Raw genomic sequence first — 8,210 nt, forward strand, 5'->3', positions numbered from 1 at the left:
GCAAGCTTTTAGGTTCACGAAATATATAACAATTAAATAAACGAGAACAGAGTCTGACCGATATACAAGTTAGAAAGATCTTTTTTTTTTTTTTTAATTTCAGGACAACGTTAAAAAAATTAGCTAAAGAATTCACCTTTATGTACTATTAAAATCTTCTTACACATTTTACTAATACAAAAATTTGAGGAAAATACAGGTATCTATTTAACATAACGTCAAAATTGTAATACCCGATAGTATCAGAAAACTGATAGTAACACAGAGTAATTGTATACACATCATCACGGTTAGACTAGAGTAGGAGTAGGCAAATATTTTTAACCGCGGTGCAAAAAGATCTTTGTAAGCGCAGCATACGGGCTTGATGTTCTTTCCCCCAAGTTCCTTTTTCTTATCAGTCTTTCTATCTCAATAATATTCATATGTCATTTTTTAATTTCTAAATTCAGGTTGCTAGAAATGATAGGACTATATTCTTCGGAGGAAGAACATGCTTTTCAGCAAATCTTGTGTTCTCAGTTTATGTCGATAGCTAGTATAGCCAGGCCTATATATACTGCGTAATGGACTCTATTCAGTATTCCATAACCTTAGATGTCAACCAGGTTCATCCGAAGTATTGCGTTTGCGCGAGCAGAACAGCAGAGTATTCTACGTTGTATCTCTATGAGAGATATTTGGAAGCTCCGGCAACGAGCTAGAGATTTTTTGTCTGCTGAAGACAGGTATGACGGATGCCAACATCACCCATTTTCGTCGTTTCTGAATGTGTCACCAACTTGGATATTTATTAATATTGTGAAGTGTGTGCAAATTACAATTTATGTTTGTGTATTCACATATTTTGATAGTAAAGTGAATAAAAGCTTGATGCATCACTAATGGTATCTTCCTTGCGTCTGGAATATTCATGGCATCACAACTGTAACAAAAGATGCGCATTCGTGTTGGTGATTTCGGTAGTTTGATTGCAAAATTGGGTAGGAAAAGGATGACAAATGTAGCTACTAGCTACACAGGATTTCATAACAGACCGAATTAAGCAATTAAAAGAGCCACATTCGGTTCCCAAGCCGCCTATTGCACATCCCTGGACTAGAGCCTTCTATTATCAAGATCAACATCAGAACAATGAATGATTTTGTACAAATATCGCATAATTAGTATTACCGTTTTCCTTCCCGTATGCCCCCCCCCAGCTTTTCAGCTCTAGGTTCTATAAATAAAATAAAAAAAAAAAGTTGCATAAGTTTCCCATTTCTCTGTTGTACATAGTTTTTCTCTCTGAGAGTTTGTTTATTGGTAAATAGTATTTCTTTTACTATTTTTATTATTATATTCAATGTATTTAATTTGTGTTCACACTTTTGTGTTAGCATTTCATCCATTTTATTTTCCCTTGCATTTATTATTTGAAACGTATCTTGTGTAGATTCTTCTTTAAGCTACCTGGATGTAACTTGTGTTTTCACACTTAAGAAACTTTCTAAACATCTGATTTCATCTTACTTCTATTATTTGCGTTCCAGCTCACTGTAGTCTTGTTTACTGCTACTGCTTAAAATCCATGTGTTTTGTTCGTCTCTTTCATCTTTGTTCTTCCAATATTCCTCTTGAGAACTGCAGTCAAGACTGTCGTGTGAAGGGCCCTTTGAGATTTACGAGTTAATTGTCCGGTTCAATTACCGTCAGATATCTGCTTAATATCCATCAGATATTGTAATGTTAATAGCACTATGCATTCTTATTGAAATGCAAGTTTCTTTTAAAGTTATAATAGTATAATAATTACCAGTAGTTTCTCCATGATACTTTTCATTTTTTACGTTCTTACTTCAACCGCGGTCTTCGGAAGTTAAATTACAAGCATAATTTTCCCCTCTTGATTTTCGGACTGTAAAATAAGTTTAAAAATCTGATGTGGACACCACGTGACTTCCTTGTACGGCATATTAAATTGTGCATATGTTTTGCTGCAATTCATTTAAACTTATTCCCCGAATTTCATTAGAGGTACGTATATTTCTCATTCAATCAATTCAGTTCTCACTTCGCGGCAAGGAAAAAACACATAAAATTCAAAACACCTTCATTAAAAATTGCAAAATACAGAGAAACCTAAAACACCAAATAGAGTTAAAAACCGTTAAAAAAACAACTTTTACAATTAAAATTAGAGTTTAAATTAATTAAAATTAGGCAGAAAGACAGATTTTTCGGTGCACAAAATTTTTGCCCCTACTCGGTAAAGATACAGTGAAGATGGTACAGAAAATTGACTTGATTCATTATGAAATTAAATTTCTAATATAAACAAATTTCAGCGTAATGGAATCGTAAGGTTTAATGGAAGTTAAACAACTTTTAAATTGTTCATAATTCTAAAACTATTGCATGCAGATTAACTAAAGGTATAAAAACCTTAGAACTTAATTTAGATTAACTAAAGGTATATAAACTTTTAGAACAAAAAATGCACAATTTACCAAACATATAAGAATGAAAATCTAAGCTCACCGAGCTGAGTATTAGAGTGTGGCATATACATACTATTGGTGCGGCCGATTAACAACCAAAAAGGGAGGTGCACATCTACATGTTATAGCTGTCCTGTATACAAATTTCAACGTTCTGAGGCAACTCGTTTTTTGAGTTATGTGAGATGCATACATACGCATGCACGTACGTACAGACGTCGCGAAAAAAATCTCCTATGGATGGTGAAATGGAAAGGGGTTCTGGTGGAATGGATTTTAAATCCATTCCACCAGAGGAAAAAGAGTCCTTTATTCTGTCAATACGTAGAGATGTAACGCAAAAACATTGTTATAATGGAATCGAGAGCGATCGCGATGGGTATTTATTTTCATTGCCATACGATATCCAAATTTTTCGCGATTACAATACTTTTTTTACTTCGTACAAGGAAGTGAGTGAGTGAGCGCCACCAAGGAAGACCACTGACCTGGCCTTAGCCTCACAGTGTGTTATCTTCTTAGCAAAAACCATCTACTCTCTGCTCCACCCTGCTCCGAGAACGCAGCCGAATAAGACGGCTAAAAGCCTCGTAAAGTCTACTATAGAGTAGGGGTATGTTGTTGTTCTGGAAAAGAGGAACTACTTAAAATTAAGCAAAGAAGCAATCAAAAGACTGTTAAGAATCGCTGTCAGAATAGACAGAAACTTGTGTTAGGTAAAGTAAAGAAAGGAGTACTTTGCCTGAAAAATTAACTGCCGTGGATTTTCCGGACTCGCTAATGTCTACATGCGGATGCTAATCCTGACACAACTGTCATATAGGGGCTTTTTTAAGTCGTTGGTCCTGCATGGAGTAAAGTCCTGCATGGTCCTATTAAATTATTGCACATAGTAAACTTTTAAAAAAAGAGAGAGAGAAAAAAAATGATTAAAAAAATTCCTAGCGCCCAAACGTAATTTATCGCAGATTACTTTCCATGTGCCTGACTCTTATGTAAAAACGTTTAAAAGATTGTGTACCTCTTATCACTAAGATAACAAATTCCTGCATAATTTAGTTCTTTGCGCAAACGTAAACTGGAGTTGTTTTACAAACTGAACTATGCACTTACATTTTCTTTCGTAGTACTTGCAGACAGGATAACACATACATAAGTACAAAACTGAATATTAAAGTGAAAAACTAACATGATACTGAGTACAGAAATACAGAAAGCTGATCCCTAATACCTGATACATAGCACTTAAAGATGCATACGTAATACATGAAAACTGAAACTAAAACTGATAAACATAATACATAGACGGGGAAATTACACGAGGAAATACTGTAAGTAAATAGCATTCTTAAGTGGATTCTTTTTGTAAAGATTTATTTAGTGGCCTGTTTAAATGTTGGTTATTTATTTATTATTGTCTATTTATCTCACTATGCCTCTGTATCATTTCAGATACAAGTTGAGCTGCGATGAGTTAACAGAGTAAATCAAATGCTGATGTGTGTCGCCATCAATCAAACCGAATGTCATCATCACCTGGAAACTAAATTCATCCACTGAGGCTGAACTGTAAAATTGTGTGTTGCTAGTCCAGTTCTTAGACAGTCAGAACCAAAGTATGCTCTTGAATCTGGAATCAGATACACAGTGTGCTTTCTGCTGTGAGAGTGTGCATTAGCATTCAAATGATTGGAAATTGATTTAATCAACATGATTAAGGTGATTTCCGATAAGCCTAACTATGAACCCCTAAATTCCATTTACCCATTTAATTTGACATATTCTGATGTCCAAAAATAAAAGTTACAACCGCATATTTTGTAATAACTGTTGTGAAACTGCACAACTTTGATTATGAAAAATTTATCTGAAAAAAATATTATGTAAAATTACAGTTTTTTACTTCCTTGTACGAAGTAAAAAGGAAGTATTGTAATCGCGAAAAACTTCAGGCAGCATATTTCAACGAAAATATCCACTTTGACCGGCTATCGAATGCAATTTAAGGATGTTTTTGCGTGATATCTGTACGTAAGGACAGAATAAAAGACTCTTTTCCTCCAAAAAAATTATAAAACTGCTTTAAAATGAATTCTGAAGAAAATTTTTTGTGGCGTCTGTACGAGCGTACGTATCTCGCATAACTCAAAAACGAGTAGCCTCAAGAACGTTGAAATTTTATATGTTATATAGGACTGCTATAACATGTAGACGTGCACCTCGTATTTTGGTTGCAATCAGCCGCACCAAACCTATATAAATATATTTATATATATATCCACTCTGTTACCAGGCTCAGTGATCTCAGTTTCTTTACTCTTATATGTTTGTAAATTGTACATTTTTTGCTTTAAAAATGATTGAATTCGTTCTTATCTTCCGGTTAAGGTTTTTATGCCTTTTGTAAATCTGTATGCAATATTTTTAGAGTTATCAACAATTTTAAATTTGTTTAAGTGCCTCTAAGCCTAATAATTTTTTCGATGGCTTGTTTACATTTGAAACAGCAGGATAGTGGATTTGTTGCCAATCTAGAGAAACTTAGTTTCGCAACAACAAAGATAACGCCTTCATTTATTATTGCGAATTAAATCATGCTTAATGAATGAGAAATACTCAATCGTCTGTGAAAAACTGTTTCTTTTTTGTTTTGTTTGCTTAATTTCTTTTATACATCATTCAAGCTTTATTATAGTATTTGAATAGAACATGTGGCAACGATTAGATAATTCTATTCTTTAAATGATATAAATTTTGTGCATTCTGAGTTATAGTATGAACGAAATATAATACTGTTAAGTGAATCTAGTACCAGAGTGTCGCTATGGTAAACAAATACTAGAGTGAATTTTAAAGAATGCATTTATTCTGTTGTGGTTTATGCGCTGTCGGCGAAGTAGATTTAGTTAAATCCAATAAGTTTCAATGAAGTGCAAGAAAAAAATGCGCATAATTTAATATTCCGTACAAGGAAGTCATGTGGTGTACACATCAGATTTTTTGTTTAAGAAAATGTGAAAGGGACTCTTTTCTGATTCTGTGAATTTCGTTAATAAGACTGTGATTCTTAAAATAATAATAATAATAATAATAATAATAATAATAAAATAAATAAAATGAACTTTCGCAATTGTTTAGACAGCGGATTGAGATAGAAAGCCATCGGTAGACTCCAGGCTGGTCAGTCTTAAGCGAAGGTCGCTGTATAATTATGAGAATCTAGAATGATGGCAACCAGCTTATGACACCAGTTTCAAATTACAGGTACCATCATCATGAGGACCAGTCAAAGCCGTCCAAGAGCCATGATACCTGCGGAAGATCGATACATGACGTTAAATGCACGAAGAGATAAAGGCTGGATAAAGGCTCTTTGGACCTCTTTGCTGTCTGGAACAAGGGGTTTTATATTACGCACAAACAGGCGTTTTTTTCATTTACAGACACATACACATTTTGAGAGCTTTTGGGGTAAAGCCACTTTGGACTAAAAATGTTTTAAAACAGTATATTTTTAGAATTTCTTATGAACAATCTCACGCACTGGAGATAAAAAATGTTTATTCCGTACAAGTATTTCAACTGTTTGCTTTGAAATTTTTTAATGAAAAATTCGTTTGTTTTACAAAATACGAAATAGACAATAGACAAATTCCAAGTTCCAAATTCGGCCTTTCAGGTGGCCATATTCGGAAAAAAATATGATTATATTAATCTTGGACTATGTTATTCAAAATTCGATGACTCTAGGTACAGTTGTTTTTTTCACAGTGCGAGAAACATACATACTTTCATCCAGATTCTTCATTATTTAGTTTTCTTTGAGTATAATACAGGGCAAAAATATTTGGTGGCAACAATTTGAGAAAAGATACACCGCATTTAAGTGATTTGACTCAAAATGCCGTTTCGAGACTAATAGCCCTTCTGGGCTTACGTCCCTTTGGGCTAAAAATATTTAAAAACAGCACTTTATAATTTCCGATAGACAGTCTAGCGCGCTGGACATAGAAATGTTTTATTCCGAAAGTGTTGCCGCTGCTCGTTTTGAAATCGCCGAGTTTTTTAATCAAAAATTCGTTAAAAGTTTCACAAAATGTGGAATAGATAATGAAACAATTTCAAAATTAAAAATTCGGTCTTCCAGGGGCCGATATTCGGATGGAGGACTATGTTATTTAAACTTTGATGGCGCTGCCACCTTATTGGAATTGGAGGAACCGTTGTTTTTTTTTTCACAGTGCGAGAAACATACGTACGTACATTCATGCAGAATCTTCATTATTTAATTTCTTTAAATATAATACAGAGCGAAAATATTTGGTGACAACGATTTGAAGAGTGATTCATCGCAAATTGGCGTTTCAAGCCTAATAACAGCCCTTCTAGTCTGACGTCCCTTTGGGGGAAAAAAAAAAATAAATAAATAAATAAAAAAAAAAATAAAAAATAAATATGCAGAAAAAATTTAAAAAAAAAAAAAAAATCCCGGTACAACAAAATTTGGATTTAATACTTTTCGATTAGAGCATGTTTGTATTAAAAAAATGAGTATGACTAATGATTGCCGATATACTTACTAAAAAAAAAGCCATCATAAATAAATGCATATATATATATTCATATAAAATTTTAAAATTATGTAACAAATTATATCATATAAGATGTTTTTTTTTCGGGGGGGGATGTGCGGAGTTCAGGTGTTTCCTGAAGAGTTTCAGTGTGTCAGGATGGCCGAGTGGTCTAAGGCGCTGCGTTCAGGTCGCAGTCCACTTCTGTGGGCGTGGGTTCGAATCCCACTTCTGACAATTCACTTTTTTTAAGGAGTTCTCTTTTGATCGTATGTGAACGAAGGATTTTGTGTTGATGACGCTTTTGCAGTCATGGATTTTTATATGTTAATTATTAATACGTTCATCATTTTATTCAATTCTTCCTCTTTAATATTTCAGCAAAGGAATGTTGATTACAATTTTAATATTATTAAAGAATTATTTCTTTCCCTAATGTTTCAATAATTAAAATGAACTTTTTCCTCTACTTAAATTGGTTTAACAATTTCTGCATTAATTCCCATCACTTAATACTTTAAATCTGAATATTTTCTTACTTTTAACAATTTTTCCTTAATTTTTCTTTTGGAAATTTTCTTTTGTGAAGATTTCAAAGTTAAATTTGTGTTAATTTATTCAGAGTAGCATTTTTATCAAGATGGTAAACATGACAATTTGAAACTTTCACTTCAAAACCTGATTTAAAATTTTTCACTTAAAATCATTACTTTTTTTTTAATTTCCCTTTTACATCACTAAATTTAGAACCATAGCAGAGATTATTATGTTGTAATATATTAAATATTTATATTAATTTAAGTTTTTTGCATTAATAACGCGTTAATAAAATAGCTATTTAGAAATTTTTGAATAAGGTTTTAGCAGAAAGTTTAAGTTTTGAGTTCCTGATGCCGAGTAACCGAAATCTGTTTTGAAAATTGCGCTAAATTTAGACGATAGGTGGCGCTTCTCTACGTTGATACTTACTCTTAAGCAGTTGCAGTTTTAATGCAATTACTTTTGTGCAGTCTTAATGCAATTGTTTTTGTCAACAGATGCAAAGTGTGACAATGCAAATCTTTTTAATCGATAATGAAAGCATTATCTAGTTCTAAATTTCACGTTTGTTTGACAAGCTTTCGAACCTTTTTTTTAAAAATGCTGACTTTTATGAGTA

The 8,210-nt window shown here is 32.9% G+C and overlaps 1 non-coding gene across 1 annotated transcript; it reads left to right on the top strand.

Annotated features, from left to right (window-relative positions):
• The first annotated feature begins 7,204 nt into the window (after nt 1-7,204).
• On the top strand, nt 7,205-7,288 carry TRNAL-CAG (transfer RNA leucine (anticodon CAG)). The gene has a single exon. It is a non-coding gene; the product is annotated as a tRNA-Leu (tRNA).
• Nucleotides 7,289-8,210: the final 922 nt, after the last annotated feature.

Source organism: Stegodyphus dumicola, chromosome 4 (genome assembly GCF_044657685.1).
Source record: "Stegodyphus dumicola isolate Sdum_Otavi_A_Nest chromosome 4, ASM4465768v1".
Classification (NCBI taxonomy): Eukaryota; Metazoa; Arthropoda; class Arachnida; order Araneae; family Eresidae; genus Stegodyphus; species Stegodyphus dumicola.